Source organism: Camellia sinensis, chromosome 15 (genome assembly GCF_055761805.1).
Source record: "Camellia sinensis isolate YWXY chromosome 15, ASM5576180v1, whole genome shotgun sequence".
Classification (NCBI taxonomy): domain Eukaryota; kingdom Viridiplantae; phylum Streptophyta; class Magnoliopsida; order Ericales; family Theaceae; genus Camellia; species Camellia sinensis.
In genome coordinates this window covers 113,723,756-113,742,584 of record NC_138975.1, presented here as the reverse complement: position 1 = coordinate 113,742,584, position 18,829 = coordinate 113,723,756, and positions in this window count along the sequence as shown.

Sequence of the window (18,829 nt, the reverse complement as noted above, 5' to 3'; positions counted from 1 at the left end):
TACTTTGAAAGTAAAATCTTTTATTGGGTTTTGTACCCCATGTCTTTTTCAATGAACTAAGTTTCCTATAATGAGCAGCACAAGATATGGAAAAGAGATTCATTTTATACAAATATAGGTTCCACATCTTTATCATGGACATATTAAGTATAACAAAGGAAAGAAGGCAAGCAGAGAACATATCAAAAAAGAAAAAATATAGTTAAAAAAGAGGGCAAGCAGACAGATATAACACAAGTAAACAACATCATCAACAATAAATATATGCAACAATTAATATCAGAAATGCATACCAATTTTCTTCCAGTTATTAGAAAATTGTGCAGAGCGGTCACTCCCAAATGAAAATACCTGAACCAAGTTTTGATGAACAACAATAAACACCTATAAAAGATCTCTTTCCAGTACACTAATATTAGAATAACCACGACAACAACAGGAATGACAAAGACAAGATCAAGAGTTCATAATATTTACGGCAGCATTCTATGATTATTTTGTATAGCTGGTATTTCACACATTTTCATCATTTGACTACAAACTCAATTGGTGCTTATTAATAAAAAAATTCCACCATATGAATGATGTATCTATGTTTTTATATCAGTATGAAGAGTCTTTCCATCCCCACCGACATTAACATTGAAACCCTAGATTAAAGAAAAAGGTTTAAATTTCTAGGATTTTCTTTTTCACTGTTATTTCTTTTTCAGATTTTGGTTTTTTGGGATAATTCAAGTTAAGATATTTGTTACATATTACATGAAATATCAATTGTACAAAATGAGCAAAAACAACACAACCAGTCTTTTGTTACATAGATTCTAAGCTTCAGGTACAAGTGTCGAGTGCAAGTATGTATCTAAGCATCAATTCATCTAATTCCCAAGTCCTAGGGCAAGCATGGTTACATATAGATTTCTTAATACTATTTCTAATTTCACAAGCTAAAATGGTATTTTTCAAGTGATATTGAGTGTTATACTTCACTTGCTTTGAATAAAATATGTAACAGAATTGATGTAGTAACGGAGTTTTATGTATAATTAAAGTTGAATAACTTTACATGCTTGTTAGGTGAATGTCCAACTAAAAATGTTAATTATTTAGAGAGTCTATGTAACGTTGGTCCACTAAGTACTTGCTCGTTTGATAATAGCCAAGATATATCAAGTCACTGTACCTATTAAGAATACCTGAATTAGCAATGCCTTTGAATTTTCAGGTGATGACCTCAAAATCATGATCTCCTGGATCTGATTTAACAGGAAGAGAAAACAAAAGAAAAAGATGATGACATCATATTAGAGTTGTATTTCCCACAACAAGAAACATATAGTACATGTTTCCAAATAAAAATCTTTGGTACAAAAGCAAATAGTCTAGAATGGAACAACTCAACTAACCAAAGGAAGCAGACTCCAGCAATGGAAGGTCAATTTCAGAAAAAATTGTCCCAGCATGTCACTCCTTGATACTATCAAGAACATGCTATAGTCAACAATCAATGTCATGCATCAAAAGATTATTAGTAAAGTCCATTGAGCAAAGAAAAATAGTAAAGGTTCAAACTAAGCACCATAGGCTTCATATTGATAGGATGATAATTAAAAACTCAGAATGTGCTCATCAATACCGAATATGTCGTAATTCCTCTTCCATAAAGGATTTGTCAGCAGCTCAAAAGCATATCGAATCTGGAAATCAGACAACCTAACTTAAATAATTACAATACTGGAAGTACTCAAGTTAAGTAGGATTTGATTTTGGTGCCAACAAAACCATATAATTTCTAGACAAACCAAACCAAACTAAACCAATCAAGTGGTGTTGGCAACATGAATTCTTTTTTGTCATTCTACTTTATCAAGGGCTATATGCTCAATTAAATTAAATTAAATAAATACAGATCATTTTTTACTATAACATCCCATATCAATTTAGGTCTAGGGCTCTCCCTAACATTTCTATTTATGCTAATCATATCACTATTTGTTACTATTGCATCTACACCCTTCATTGTACATGATCAAACCATCTTAGCATATTCTCTTTCAACTCATCTTAAATTGGTGTTACTCCGGTCATTTCACAAATATATCCAGTTTCTAATTGTGTATTTCCTAGTCTTACCACACGTTCTTCTAAATATCTCTATCTCAACTACACTCATTTTATAAATGAGATTAAATTCCTTACAGCTTAGCCGTGATGGATGGACTTTATGGGTTGCCATTCAATAGTTGCCATGTCAGACCCATATTAGTTTTTTACTTATTTTCAATTTCTCCTCTGGTTTTTTTCTTCTCTCTCCCAGATTTCTCACTCAGTTCTTTCAAAACATCTTATTGATAATATGATCTACATACACACATATAAATCTGACTGATAATCTACAATGTTCAGACTATATTATGTATCTGATGCAACTAATGGAGGGGGCATATAATCTTAAGAATACTTTGAGCAAGAATATATAGAAGTCATGATATCATGGAGATCAAAATTACAAAGGATTGCAAAAAAATAAAAATTGAAAAACAAAATTTTTGCAGTTGATGATGATGCAAATCCCCATCTTTCCATGAGTTTGTAATTACAGAATCTTGTAGATCTTATCATAAATTCTATCTTCCATAAAATATCATAAATTCCATCTTCCATGAGATAATTATAATAATTTCAAGACAAAACCCAAAACCATCAGTTTTTCTAGATCAGAACTCAAGAGCCCCGTTTCTAGCTTGAACATGCGTGCCTCTTTTCATTCCTCTAGTCACCAGATCTGACTTCCATACAGCCTTAATCGACAGCTTCTTCATCAGCACCTCACTACCAATGATTAGGAGTTTCGTCCTTCGTTTTGATTGCTTGGTTTGTTCCATTGTATAGAGAGGGAATGAAGAAAAAGCATCAAGAGAAAGAACGAGAGAGAACAGAAAACCAGAGTGGTGGACGTCTGTTCAATGGCCGACGTCTATGTTACAGGGAATCGGGTAAGTGTGTCGGGTGTGGGTATATATCTAGAGGTCAGACTCAGCAAACCATAAATTTAAGAGTATGTAAACTCGGCAAAAAAATGTTATATATTTATATTTTTAATCAAGTATGTAAGATAAAACAGTGCTATATATAACTTATAGTGTCAAAAGACATTTATAGCAATTATACAACAGTATGTACATACAACAATAGTGTGATATATAATTATATAAGAAGTATCCGTTAAAAAGTATCCGACACATATCCCATACCCTTGTCCAAGTGTCAAGTGTCCAACACGAGTATTTGATTTATTTTGAAAAGTCAATGTAACATAGGCCGACGTAGCTTCTGTTGAGTGGCCGCCCGTAAACTAGGTGGTTTACGGCTAAGCCATGTAGAATTCATTTTGTTTATAAATATGTTGTTTTAGTTGCCCAACGTTCTATCTTGTAAATCATCACTAACATCATAGTTCTATGAAATTTTCCTTTCAATTTTGTTAATATTCATCGATCACATAATATGTCAGTAGTGTAACGCCCTCAAAAAAATACCATTAAACCCATCAATAAAAACATACATTGATATATATAAAAGTTCCACATCCTTCTATTCATCAGTGTTTCATTACAAAAAGTATTACATGTTAACGACAAAAGCAAATGCCTTAAAGGCTTACAGCTTTCCAAGCTAACACTTGATTACAACAAAAGAGTACTAACTCATTTACACATTAAGCCCTTGGCTTGAATATACATGTAATACATCAAAAGGGAAAAGACAACAAAAGTCTGCTCGCCTCTAGCCTCCCAAGCTACGTCCGTGGAGGTGGCATGCTACCTGTACCTGAAAATGATGTTCCCATATAGGGTGAGCCACAGCCCAGCAGAGATATACTAAACCAATTATGAGCAATGACTAAAAGATTAGCAATTGATAGATGGCCAACACCGATACATCCGCATATATCACGTCACAATTTCATAACATACGAGTCTATGTCACTTTCCATTTTCCATCCTTATTTCATAGATAAGCATATTAGCTATATCAACACATCAACAGATAAACATCTTACGCATCAACAGATAAGCATAAAAGCTGTATCCACACTTCACTAGACAAGCATATGAGCTGTATCTACATTTCACTAGACAAGCATATGAGCTGTATCTATACTTCTCAAAGATAAGCCTATGAGCTGTATCTTTACTTCTCTAGACAAGCATATGAGCTGTGCCTACGGAGTTCATCCCCCATCTCCTCCCAATCCTATCCGGTTTAGAGGTACATCCCCCATCTTCCCCTAAACCGCGGAGTACATCCCCCATCTCCTCCTCTACACACAATGCATATAAACACAAGGGTTCTATATACAATCAATCAACACATAAAATTAATGTATTCAATTCACCGTCATGCTCTATGACACATTCAATCGATTAGTTCTAGTTTGCCTAATCATCATGCATTGTCTACAACAATCACGACTATCCTCCACCGATAGCCCAAGCAGTTATTTCTAAACAGAAAATAAATGCACAAATGGATATTAAATCAACATTTTAATTCGGTGAGCGATAAGTGACTCTACTACACCCTTTTTCCCTTCCCTTTCCAATTTCCAACAATTAATTTTACAAATTAATCAATCAATGTAATTAGGGCATTTTCCATAATTAACATTTCAACCCTACACGGTTTCACTTTCATCAATGTTTCAACATTTACTTCATTCATTCATGTCAAACATGCATTTAGGTTTTATATAGCTAAAATCCCAACTTTTGTAAATTTACACAAAGGCCCCAAACTTTCACGAAGTTACCAAACCAACCCCAACATCTCAAAATATTAAAATTAAAAGACAAAACTCATAGAGAGGAGTAAGATATCCCTACCTCAAAGTTCGAGCTCCAATGGAGATGAAGACCAAACCAATATGCTTCAAATTTCGAAATTTTCAGATTAAAATGTAGCCCTCGACGATCAACACAACTTTCGTAAAGACCAAAAGTGAGCAAACAACTCCTACTAGATCAAATCTAAGAGAGAAGGGCCGGTTTTAGAGTGAGAAGCTCTGAAAATAGCTTTTTGGAAAAGTAAGAGAGAGAAAAGATCTTGAAAAAGTGATCCAAAAGTCAGATCTCGGATTTATATAAAAGTCTCCCCGCTCGAGCGTCCAAACCCCCGCTCGAGCGTCACTCACAGACTCCCGCTCGAGCGTCAACAATCCCGCTCGAGCGGCGGATACACACTCCCAGAACTTTTACAGAACCAGGTCTCCGCTCGAGCGTCACACACAACATCCCGCTCGAGCGCACAACACTGCAGAGGAAATACTGGAAGATGGAAAACTACGCTCGAGCGTCGAAAACCCCGCTCGAGCGGACAGACAACAACGAAGGGCCCGCTCGAGCGTCAAAATCCCCGCTCGAGCGTGAAGGCCAAAATCTGGGCAACTACTCTTGGTTCCCAAGTTCAACCAACCTGCTTCAACTCGCCCAACACAACCCAAGACTCGAATGCAAGGAGTAAAGGATGTAAACAACACATATACAACAACCAACTCCACGGAACCTAAGTCCGGGTACAACAGTTAAAGAAAAGGGGAAACCGGGATCGCTATAACCTCCCCCCTTAAAGAATTTCGTCCCCGAAATTAAACACAGTTTCAGAAATAGGTTTTCTCTATGTCCAACAATATTATGACATAATATTAAGCATTCCGACCCATTACCGGTCAATTCCATCTCTTTTCAAGAGGCATTGCACAACCCATATTACAAGTGCATTATCAACATGCAATTTTCTCCCATTTCCAACCATTTTCAACATACATGGTTCACAGTTCATATCATTATCAATATACATGATACAACTCCAATTCTACAATATAGCCAACATATGCAATATCACAATCAACTTCCCATATCAAGGTAAGTTCTACAACATACTTCCATTAAACCAAAACGCTACCAATGTTTTACAACTTAAGACATATATAAAGCTCTTAAGTCCAACAATATTACAAAAAATTTCATTACATGGTCACACATCAGCAAACAAGTCCGAATATTTCTCGCGGACTTTCAACTCACGTTCCCAAGTGGCTTCCTCCACTCCGTGATGTTTCCACAAAACCTTTACCAAAGGGATGGTCTTGCCACGCAGGACTTGATCCCGCCTATCCAAGACCCGAACTGGTCTCTCCTCATACGAGGCATCCTCATTTACCTCTAAGTCGGTCCAATCTAATACATGCGATGGATCCGGCTCATACTTCCGAAGCATACTCACATGAAACACGCCATGAACTCCGGACAACTGCGGCGGCAAAGCCAAACGATAAGCAACCTCGCCAATCCTCTCAAGGATCTCAAAAGGCCCAATAAATCGAGGGGATAACTTCCCACTCTTCCCAAACCTCATCAAACCTCGCCTAGGTGATATTTTCAAGAAAACATGATCACCTACCATAAACGCCAAAGGCCTCCTCCTACGGTCGGCATAACTCTTTTGGCGACCCTGGGCTGTAACAAGCCTCCTACGGATAAGCTGAACTTTCTCCATCGTCTCCCTAACCAACTCCGGACCCAACAAAGGTGCATCACCCACCTCGGCCCAACACACTGGAGACCTACACGGTGGGCCATACAAGGCCTCAAACGGTGTCATACCGATACTAGACTGAAAACTGTTGTTGTAGGCAAACTCCACCAATGGCAAGTGCCTCTCCCACGTCCCACTGAAGTCTAGGACACACCCTCGAAGCATATCCTCAAGGATCTGTATAGTACGCTCGGACTGTCCGTCAGTCTGACGATGATAAGCTGTACTAAAGGTCAACTTAGTGCCCAAGGCACTCTGCAAACTCTGCCATAACCTAGCAGTAAAACGAGGATCTCTATCTGAGACGATCGTCACTGGGACCCCGTGCAATCTCACTATGTCCCGAATATACAAGTCGGCAAGATGATCTACCGAATCTCTCACGCGCATAGGAATGAAATGCGCCGACTTAGTCAACCGGTCTACAACCACCCAAATAGCATCACTACCCCGCTGAGTCCTCGGAAGACCTACAACGAAGTCCATAGTGACATGCTCCCACTTCCACTCGGCAATAGGCAAGGGTTGCAACAAACCCGCTGGCCTCTGATGCTCGGCCTTCACTTGCTGACAAGTAAGGCACTTCGACACGAAAACAGCCACATCTCTCTTCATACCCCGCCACCAAAACTGGCGACCCAAATCCCGATACATCTTAGTGCCTCCCGGATGCACCGCAAGGCGTGAATGATGGAACTCTCGGAGTACTTCCTCTCGGCAAGACTCCGTCACAAACAAACGGTCTCGGTATCTCACACTCAGGTCGGGATACACCGTCAAACCCTTCTCAGCCTTCCCACTGGAGATCTTCTCTCGGAGGGACTCTACCTCAAGGTCACCTCTCTGCGCCTCTAACACTCTAGTCACAAGTGTAGGCTGCGCAACAACAGAAAACAAGGCCGCAGCCTCAACAGATTCGCCCAGTAGCAAATCAAACTCACCAAGTGCACCCATCATCTCCCATTCCCGGATGGCAATACCAGCTACATCACTAATGGATTTCCTACTAAGGGCATCGACAACAACATTGGCCTTTCCCGGGTAATAGTGTAACTCAAAGTCGTAGTCCTCAATGAACTCCATCCATCTCCTCTGCCTCAAATTCAAGTCTCTCTGTGTAAACAGATACTTCAGACTCCTGTGGTCCGAGAACACCTCGAACTTTTCACCGTAAAGATAGTGCCTCCAAATCTTCAAGGCAAAAATCACTGCTGCTAACTCTAGGTCGTGTGTAGGGTAATTCTTCTCGTGAATTTTCAATTGACGTGAGCCATAAGCTACCACTTTCCCCTCTTGCATCAACACACAACCCAAACCCTCTCGTGAGGCATCACAATAAACCGCATAACCCAACCCTCTCTCCGAAATAATCAAAACCGGAGCGGTGGTCAATCTAACCTTCAACTCTTGGAACGACTTTTCACAAGTCTCACTCCATACAAACTTGACCCCTTTCCGCGTCAATCTAGTCAACGGCGAAGCTAGCCTGGAGAAATCTTTCACAAACCGACGGTAATACCCAGCTAATCCCAGAAAACTGTGGATCTCAAACACACTCTTAGGCTGTGCCCAATCTTGCACTGCCTCTACCTTGGATGTATCAACAGACACTCCTTCCCCGGATACCACGTGGCCTAAGAATTTCACCTCTCCTAACCAGAACTCACACTTCCCAAACTTGGCATACAGCCTATGGGCTCTAAGTAACTCAAGCACCACTCTCAAGTGTGCCTCGTGCTCCTCCTCAGAAGGCGAATAGATAAGGATGTCGTCCACGAAAACGACTACAAAACGATCTAAGAATTCCCGGAAGATCTGGTTCATCAAGTCCATAAAGACTGCCGGTGCATTGGTAAGCCCAAATGGCATCACCAGAAACTCATAGTGGCCATACCGCGTACGGAATGCCGTCTTCAGAATATCTTCCTCCCTGACCCTCAACTGGTGGTAACCCGATCTCAAGTCTATCTTAGAGAAACAACGGGAACCCTTCAACTGGTCAAACAAATCATCTATACGGGGCATAGGGTATTTATTCTTGACCGTAGCCCGATTCAACTTCCGGTAGTCTATACACAATCTCAAGGCACCATCTTTCTTTTTAGCAAAGAGGCCGGTGCTCCCCACGGCGAAACACTAGGGCGAACAAAACCCTTGTCTAGCAATTCCTGGAGCTGAACTTTCAACTCAACCAACTCTGCTGGAGCAAAATGGTAAGGTGCCATAGAAATCGGCGCCGTGCCGGGCACTAGATCAATGGAGAACTCTATCTCTCGGTGAGGTGGCAAACTAACAAGGTCCTCGAGAAAAACATCCGAATACTCACAAACCACCCTCGGTAACACAATCTGGGTCTCATCACACTCACCACTCCTAAAGCTGGCAAGTAGACCACTAAGCTCACTCCGCCCTCGCGAATCATACCCCGGTGGCAAAACACTACCAACCCGGTTTCCCAAGAAATGGAACCACTCCCCGCTCAAGGTGCATAACGTGACCCTCTGGCGGTAGCAATCGATAACAGCCTGGTATGACGATAGCCAGTCCATACCCAAAATAACATCAAAACCCTTCATGGGCATGACTACAAATGGAAAAGGAAGCCTATGGTCGGCGACCTCTATATCACAACCTCTAACACCCTGTTTCAAGATCAACTCACCACCAATAGGCGATACTACACAAATAGGAGATGCTAACTGTGCCAACTCCAATTCCAAAACAGATGCAAATGCAGCAGATACAAAAGAATGAGATGCTCCCGTGTCAATCAACACACTAGCAACCGAGTTGCAAAACAGAAAAGTACCTCTCACTACTGATGGAGCCGGTACTAGATCTTGCGCGGTAACAGCATACACGCGCCCTGTAGGCCCCTGATCCACCTGCTCACCTCTAGGAGCAAAGGACTGCTGCACTGACTGGGATGACGAAGCTCCCGGATTGGCCCTCGAGGCCTGTACGGACTGAGCTGGCTGATAACTCTGCGTCTGCCTAGAACCAGACGCCCCTGAAGTAGCACTCAACTGTGGGCAAAACCTCTTCAGGTGCCCAGGCTGACCACACTGATAACAAGACAAGGACTGGCCCCTGCCCTGACTCTGGCCCTGAGGTCTAGCTGAAGAAGAAGCAGCTCGCTGAACCCTCCTTTCTGCGGGCAAACCGAAACCTTGTGACCCAGTTGGCCACACTTGTAACAGGTGAAATCCCCCTGACTACCTCTCCCGGAGCCTGCACTCGGCACTGGAAAGGTCGTCCTAGCCAGACCACCCTGAGACTGCTGAGGGTTAGAACCCCTCTGTCTCCTGCCATCACCCTGACCGTCTTGGCTCCTCTTGGAGCCTCTCTGCCCCTCATCCTCCTCCTGTATCAAGAGCTCCATATGAGCTGCAGCATCCACCAACCGTCTATACTCTCGGATAAAAGATCCGCCAACCCTCATCTTGAGGCCTCGCCTCAGCTTCCGCTCAAACTCAAAGCAACGGCGTTCCTCGGACGCCACTAGTTCAGGTGCAAACCTGGACAGACTAGTAAAAGTAGCCTCAAACTCGGCCACTGACAAGCCCTGCTGTTTAAGTTGGCAAAACTGCTCCCTCAGCTTCTCCCATGCAGCTGAAGATAAAAACTTCTCCTGGAAAGCATTCACAAATGCCTCTCATGCACCACCAACACTTCCCTTCTCGTACTTCCACCATTGACCCGCATCTCCCTTCAGTTGGAAGGATGCCAAGGTCACCTTAAGAGCCCCGTCCTCGATGCCAAGCATCTCGAACGTCTTCTCCATTTGTTCCAGCCACTCGTCAGCCTTAAGTGGCTCTTTCGGATCCCCAACAAACTCGTCCGGGTTAGACCGGAAGAACTCCCTCTTCAAGAAAGAAGGTCCAGCCTCAGTAACTTGATTTTCAGCTCTGAGAATCCCCAAAGCTCCCACTATCTCTCGGGCCAAGGTGCCCATAGCCTGCTGACCCGCTGGCTCGGCCACATTGGCCTGACCAACTCCCTCCTGCATTGCCGGAATATCATCCGGTAAAGGTACTTCCTGCCTTGCAGGCCTACCACGCCGAGCACCTCTTCCTCGTCCTGACATCCTAATAAAGGTAACCAAAACTATTAGCACATTTACAAATGTGCCGAAGCTATAACACTCGCGTCCTAATGCATGGACAACTGTAATTCACACCACGTAAGCACATAATCACATAAGCACTTACGAATTTCATTTCCGGATAATGATAGTCCCAAGGCGTTACTACAGTTTCGGTTAGAAACAGCATTGATCAAGTGCCTTTCCAACAAGACTAACAGAAACCCAAGGATTCAATCAACATCCTAGAAACTAAATCCCATACCCATATAAACACATAAGCATGTTATCAATTTAAACACATAGCATACGACATTACATCCAAGTCTCTATCAAGCGAGACAAACCCATTGTGATACTAATCACTTCCCACGCACCCAAAGTATTCGAACCCGGTATGCTCTGATACCAAGTTGTAACGCCCTCAAAAAAATACCATTAAACCCATCAATAAAAACATACATTGATATATATAAAAGTTCCACATCCTTCTATTCATCAGTGTTTCATTACAAAAAATATTACATGTTAACGACAAAAGCAAATGCCCTAAAGGCTTACGGCTTTCCAAGCTAACACTTGGTTACAACAAAAGAGTACTAACTCATTTACACATTAAGCCCTTGGCTTGAATATACATGTAATACATCAAAAGGGAAAAGACAACAAAAGTCTGCCCGCCTCTAGCCTCCCAAGCTACGTCCTCGGAGGTGGCATGCTACCTGTACCTGAAAATGATGTTCCCATATAGGGTGAGTCACAGCCCAGCAGAGATATACTAAACCAATTATGAGCAATGACTAAAGGATTAGCAATTGATAGATGGCCAACATCGATACATCCGCATATATCACATCACAATTTCATAACATACGAGTCTATGTCACTTTCCATTTTCCATCCTTGTTTCATAGATAAGCATATTAGCTATATCAACACATCAACAGATAAACATCTTACGCATCAACAGATAAGCATAAAAGCTGTATCCACACTTCACTAGACAAGCATATGAGCTGTATCTACACTTCACTAGACAAGCATATGAGCTGTATCTATACTTCTCAAAGATAAGCCTATGAGCTGTATCTTTACTTCTCTAGACAAGCATATGAGCTGTGCCTACGGAGTTTATCCCCCATCTCCTCCCAATCCTATCCGGTTTAGAGGTACATCCCCCATCTTCCCCTAAACCGCGGAGTACATCCCCCATCTCCTCCTCTACACACAATGCATTTAAACACAAGGGTTCTATATACAATCAATCAACACATAAAATTAATGTATTCAATTCACCGTCATGCTCTATGACACATTCAATCGATTAGTTTTAGTTTGCCTAATCATCATGCATTGTCTACAACAATCACGACTATCCTCCACCGATAGCCCAAGCAGTTATTTCTAAACAGAAAATAAATGCACAAATGGATATTAAATCAACATTTTAATTCGGTGAGCGATAAATGACTCTACTACACCCCTTTTCCCTTCCCTTTCCAATTTCCAACAATTAATTTTACAAATTAATCAATCAATGTAATTAGGGCATTTTCCATAATTAACATTTCAACCCTACACGGTTTCACTTTCATCAATGTTTCAACATTTACTTCATTCATTCATGTCAAACATGCATTTAGGTTTTATATAGCTAAAACCCCAACTTCTGTAAATTTACACAAAGGCCCCAAACTTTCACGAAGTTACCAAACCAACCCCAACATCTCAAAATACTAAAATTTAAAGACAAAACTCATAGAGAGGAGTAGGATATCCCTACCTCAAAGTTCGAGCTCCAATGGAGATGAAGACCAAAACCAATATGCTTCAAATTTCGAAATTTTCAGATTAAAATGTAGCCCTCGACGATCAACACAACTTTCGTAAAGACCAAAAGTGAGCAAACAACTCCTACTAGATCAAATCTAAGAGAGAAGGGTCAGTTCTAGAGTGAGAAGCTCTAAAAATGGCTTTTTGGAAAAGTAAGAGAGAAAAGATCTTGAAAAAGTGATCCAAAAGTCGGATCTCGGATTTATATAAAAGTCTCCCCGCTCGAGCGTCCAAACCCTTGCTCGAGCGTCACTCACAGACTCCCGCTCGAGCGTCAACAATCCCGCTCGAGCAGCGGATACACACTCCCAGAACTTTTACAGAACCAGGTCTCCGCTCGAGCGTCAACCCTCCCCGCTCGAGCGTCACACAAAACATCCCGCTCGAGCGCACAACACTGCAGAGGAGATACTGGAAGATGGAAAACTACGCTCGAGCGTCGAAAACCCCGCTCGAGCGGACAGACAACAACGAAAGGCCCGCTCGAGCGTCAAAATCCCCGCTCGAGCGTGAAGGCCAAAATCTGGGCAACTACTCTTGGTTCCCAAGTTCAACCAACCTGCTTCAACTCGCCCAACACAACCCAAGACTCGAATGCAAGGAGTAAAGGATGTAAACAAGACATATACAACAACCAACTCCACGGAACCTAAGTCCGGGTACAACAGTTAAAGAAAAGGGGAAACCGGGATCGCTATAAGTAGCACTTCTATACTTGAGCCAACCTACTTTTATTTTATGGATCACATTATCTCTAACCTCTCTATCCTAATTAATAATCAAACCTAGGTTAAAAATATGTCCACTCTTTGTAATTTGCTAATTTTTAATTTTCACTTCTTCATTATTTCTTCTACTATCGATACTAAAGTTACATTCCAAATATTCATTTTTAGCTCTACTAATTTAAACCCTTTTCACTTGAGTGTTTCTTTCCAAGGTCCTATTCTAGTGTTAATTTCTCCCTTAATTTCATCCACTAGAACAAATATCATCTACAAACAACATACATCATGGGACATCACACTAAATGTATACAAGACATAATGCTAACTAAAAACATATAGTTAATTCATCCATAACAAAGGCAAATAGATAAGGGCTCAAAGTTGACCCTTGATGTAATCCTATAGTAATTGGAAATTCACTAATTTCTCCTGCATGTAATTATAGTCACAACGTCATCATAGAAGTCCATTATCGAATCAATAAACCCCTTGCTTGGTCACACCCTTTTTCTCTAACACCCACCATATCACATCATTAGGCACCCTATCGTAAGCTTTTCTAAATATATAAATATCATATGAACAAAGATGACTTCCACATTAAGTAACTCTTTTGAACTGGGCATGGTATCATATCTGTGTTTTGTGACAGAAAGAAGACATGATAATTAAGACTTCATAAAAAGCATTAGATTTATGGATCAAACACCATTATAATAAAAATAAATAAATAAATAAATAAAACCTTATATTTCAGAAAACAAAATTTTCAAATATTTTGTAGAAGCAACCAAAAAAAAAAAATGTAGAATTTGGTCAAATTTTCAAAATGGCTCAAAAACAAGCCACAGATTGTATAAGTAAGAGAACTTTTATAATTTGATTGATTAAGCATTGGGATATCTTATAAACATAAGGAAATTTATCAAAGCAGATCCTTTCCCCTTGAATAATTTCGTTGTCGTAATAGATTCCAATATTAACAAAGGGGAAATTTATTCTTAATTTCAAGAAGCAATATCAAGTGCAATGCAAAGAATCTGTACAAATTATCACATGGCTCAACTCAATAAAATATTGTGCTTCCATGGATCTTATTTCACGAATATTTCATCTGGGACTGGCTCCAAAGTTAAATCAAAATAAACTAACATGTTTTTTCCAGTCCTTTTAGGTCCTTTCTTTGTATTCCCTTCATTAGGCAACACCTTCAAGACATTGCTCTGTCTAGTTGGCACAATAATTGGCCTTTGTTTCACATGATCAGCCAATCTATGTCTGTCATCCTGTACCAATTGATCCTACCTCTACCTTCCAGTTCTATACTTCTGCTGTATTACTACTCATCCATCTTGGAAAATTTACTCCAATAATGTCATCGTGAAAAAATTTTGTTTCTCAACTTCCAATAAATAATGTGGCCAAATTGGAGAAGCATAACAGGAGAACATATATACAATACAACGATATTTCACATATGACATAAAAATATATAACAATATTACAAGATGTTCAAAACCCACCCCCCATGCGAGACATACACACATATATATACATAAACATACACCTGAACTGATTTCGTAAATCCCCTTGAGAGCAAATGGTGACTTACAAACCTTGATAAACTCAGTTATAGAAGGAACTTCTGTGCCCGAATTCCTGAATCAATGCATTTGTTAGTTCAATATAAAAATATTTGGTATAACACCAATTAGAGAAGAAAAAAAAATACCATATATACAGTTAGCTACATATCTTATTAATGTCTTCTAGAAAAGATCAGCATCAACTAAGTAAGAAAAGTTACTGCGGTTAATTCACAGCAATGCATAATCGTGTCGACTAATATAAGGACAAAAGGTGATATAAACACAATCATATTGCAGCAGAAAAATAAATAAATAAAAAACAAGCAAACAAAGTAGAACCTTGAGTATATGACAATTATTAAGCAAATTAGTCTGTTTTCTATACTGGTAGTGAATCAGTGATCATAAACATCCATTATTAAACTAATGCTTCAACTTCTAAAGTGCACAACTTTAACCATCGTCAAACTTCAGAACCTGCAAAAACGAAATTGATGTTTACAAGATTTAACTTCTAAATATTTCCACAAGTCAATTCTCCTTCTGAATAAGAGAAATATAACCAGCTCAAAGCTTAAATATAGTTATTCACCCAAAAAAAAAAAGAAGCTTAAATATAGTGGTCATTATTGTTAAGAGCTGAGAAATAAGACTGGTCACAAAAGTAGTTGAAAGGAAGTGGAAATGATGTAGCTCTTATTCACGAAGACAAGAATGCTATGCTCAATTTTAGCAAGTTGAGTAACTGTAGGGCTGAGGAAAGTATGTTAAGCAGAACTTTATAATTCAGTAGTTGAATTTAGGGGACCAAAATAGTGTTTTTTACTTTAAAGCTATAAATCAGAGAAGAGCTAGCCATAGAAATGTGGGAATAACAAAGGAGGGCGGTTCAGTCATACCCAAATGAAGTAAAGACATTGTCTCATTTTTTGATAAACTTTTAGGGCCAACTACTGCTGACCATGGGGCTGGTGATGACATAAAAAACTACATCAAGAAGCAACTTACTGAATGTCAGAAATGTGAGTTACTCAGGTATGTTGCTCCTGCAGAGATGAAGCACTATGTTCTCACTGAAAGTTGAAAAAGCTCCAACAGCTGATAGGTACAATGCAATGTTCTTTGAAAAAGCTTGATCCATTATAGGTGATGATGTGATTGCTTGGATATCTTTTTTCTTCAGTTCTGGTGCTCGTTGAGAGAAGTTCAATCTATAGTGATTAATTGGATCGGCAAGCTGCCTAAGCCTTCAAATCTAAGTGATAGACCTATCTCGTATTGTAATATCATTTATAAGTGCACTGCTAAAATTGTAACAGATAGACTTAAAATGGTTCTGCCTCCAATTCTGTCACATTGTCAAACTGCCCATTATGAAGGATGGAGAGGATTGCTGATAATGTGCTACTTCCTCAGGAAATATCATCGCAGTGCTAATGGCAGGAAATGTGCTTTGAACGTGGACATAAGAAAAGCCTATGGTTCAGTAAGTAGGCATTCCAAGCTCCAGACAGTTGATGGGATGGGGTTTCCTGAAAAGTTTATCAGTTGGGTCAAGGCATGTATTACTTCTCATGCTTTTTAATTAATGGCAATGATAATGAACTGAAGGAATATTTCCCAAGTGCCAAAGGCCTTAAACAAGGGCACCCATGCAACCCTAAATGTTTGTTTAGGCTATAGAAATTCTGACAGGTATCCTGAGAAAGAAGATAACAGTGAGTGACTTCAAGTACTCAAGGTATGCAAAGGAAAGGATTACTCATTTGACTTCCACTTATAACTAACCTCATGCTCTTTTGCAAGGCTGATGTGAGTTTTATTACTCTATTTAAAGAGGCTTTGACTGTTTTTCAGAGTTTGTCTAGTTTAACTCCGAATCCTGCTAAGAGTGATGAGTCTTCTAATATGGCGTTTGTAGCTTAATTTCTTCCAAGTCCATGGCAGAGTATTGCAGACGTCTTGTTGAATTATAGGCAGAGTTAAGTCCTGGACGATGTATAATCTTGTGCTGGCAGATTTCAATTGATCAAATTCATCTAATTCTCATGTCAAGGACACCTAGACACGGCTATATTTCATATATGTTATTTTCTTAATATTTTAAGCATAAAATGACATTGAAAAACTAAAATATAGTATTTATATAGAAAATAGAAATCTTATGCAGATTACTATAGTAAACTCGACAACTTATACATAGTTTTTGGGTGCATCTCCAACTACGCATATCGGACATATCCCGTACCCTTACGCAAGTGTTAACTGTCCAACACATATACTTCATAAATTTAGAAGAGCCCATATAATATTGATCAAGGCAATGTTATTCTGTATTCAAATATCCTAGTCCTCTATGTTACATGGACTCTTCAAAATAAATCAAATACCCGTGTCAGACAAGGGTATGGAATATGTGTTGAATGCTTTTCAACGGATACTTCTTATATAATTGTATATAATAACACTATTATTATATGTACATATTGTTGTATAATTGCTATAAATGTCTCTTTGACACTGCAAGTTACATATAGCACAATTTTATCTTACATACTTGATTAAAAATATAAAAATATAACATTTTTTTGCCGAGTCCACGTACCCTAAAATTATGGTTTGATCAGTCCGACCTCTAAATACATACCCACACCCGACACCCGTACCCAAGTCCATGTAACATAGAGTCCAGTATGTTTATTCTCCAAAAGAAAGTTCTCACTTCCTTAGAAAAAGTTTTGCGAGCCTTTCTATGGAAAGAAGTGTATCAAACCTCTACCATAGCCAAGATAGCCGAAGATTCTATATGTTTGCCAAAGGAGGACCATGGTTCGGGTTTTAAGAAACATGAAGAACTAAATAAAGCTCAGTTAGTAAGCATTTATGGAATTTTTTTTTTAATACTTACGTTGGATCTTTCATTTGGGCAAATTGGTACAAATCACAACTTTAAAAATTCTCGACTCACTTGGGCTTGGAGAAAAGAAGTATTTTTTTATTGGCAGCAAAGAAAATTATATTAGAGAACATAGAGAGGGGCACAACCCTTCTGTAACCAAATAAAAAAGAAAAGAGGGTAAAAAACATGAAAAAATTCAAAAGATAGACCCAATACCCCTTACAACACACAAACACACACCTAAAAAAATAATGGGCATGTTTGGTTTGGATTTGTAGAGTGATTTTGGGAAAAAAATTCTAAAAAATTTGTTTGGTTTGTAAATTTTCCAAAACAATTTCCAAAATCACTCTCTCTCTCTCTTACCTATCAATCAATCAATCAATCATTTTTTTCTTTCTTCTCTTCTTCTCAATCACTTTTTCTCTCACACACATCTACTCAATTATAACAAAATATCAAATCATTCCAAACTCCTAAACTCCAAGACTACTTTCAAAATACACAACCAAACAAACCAAAAAAATTTCTAAACTCTCTCCCCAAAACAATTTTTAAAAATTACTCTTCCAAAACCAAACCAAACAAGGCCAATAATTCTAGGTACCCACCCTTACCTTTCCCAAATTTACCCCGGATGGGATTGTGGGTTGTGATTGAATTTGTGTGATGGAGGGTCCATATGTAGAATAAATCTCAACCACAAGATGATAATTCTGAGTAATTTCTGGGTAGTTAAGTTTGGGTTTGTAGTGTTATTGGGAAAAAAAAATCCACTTCAATTGCTAAGAAGATATCACTATGGTTAAACAAATGGTTGCCTCCTTTTTTTTCTTTTCTTTTCTTCCAATTGCCTGAAAAAATTCACTCCAATTATATATGATTCAAGTATGCGCAAAGTGGTTCATGTTTCCTCTATTATTTCAGGCAATTGCTGGAAAGGCCAAGAGTAGATTCTATCAAATTTACAGATTAAAGAGAGATTCTCTCTTATTTCTTCCCTTGCAGTAAAGACCCCAAACAAGATTGTATGGATATTTAGTGTTCAAGCTGTTTGGAGGATTTTCACATATTAAGGTTCTGGGGTAGATTAGAATAA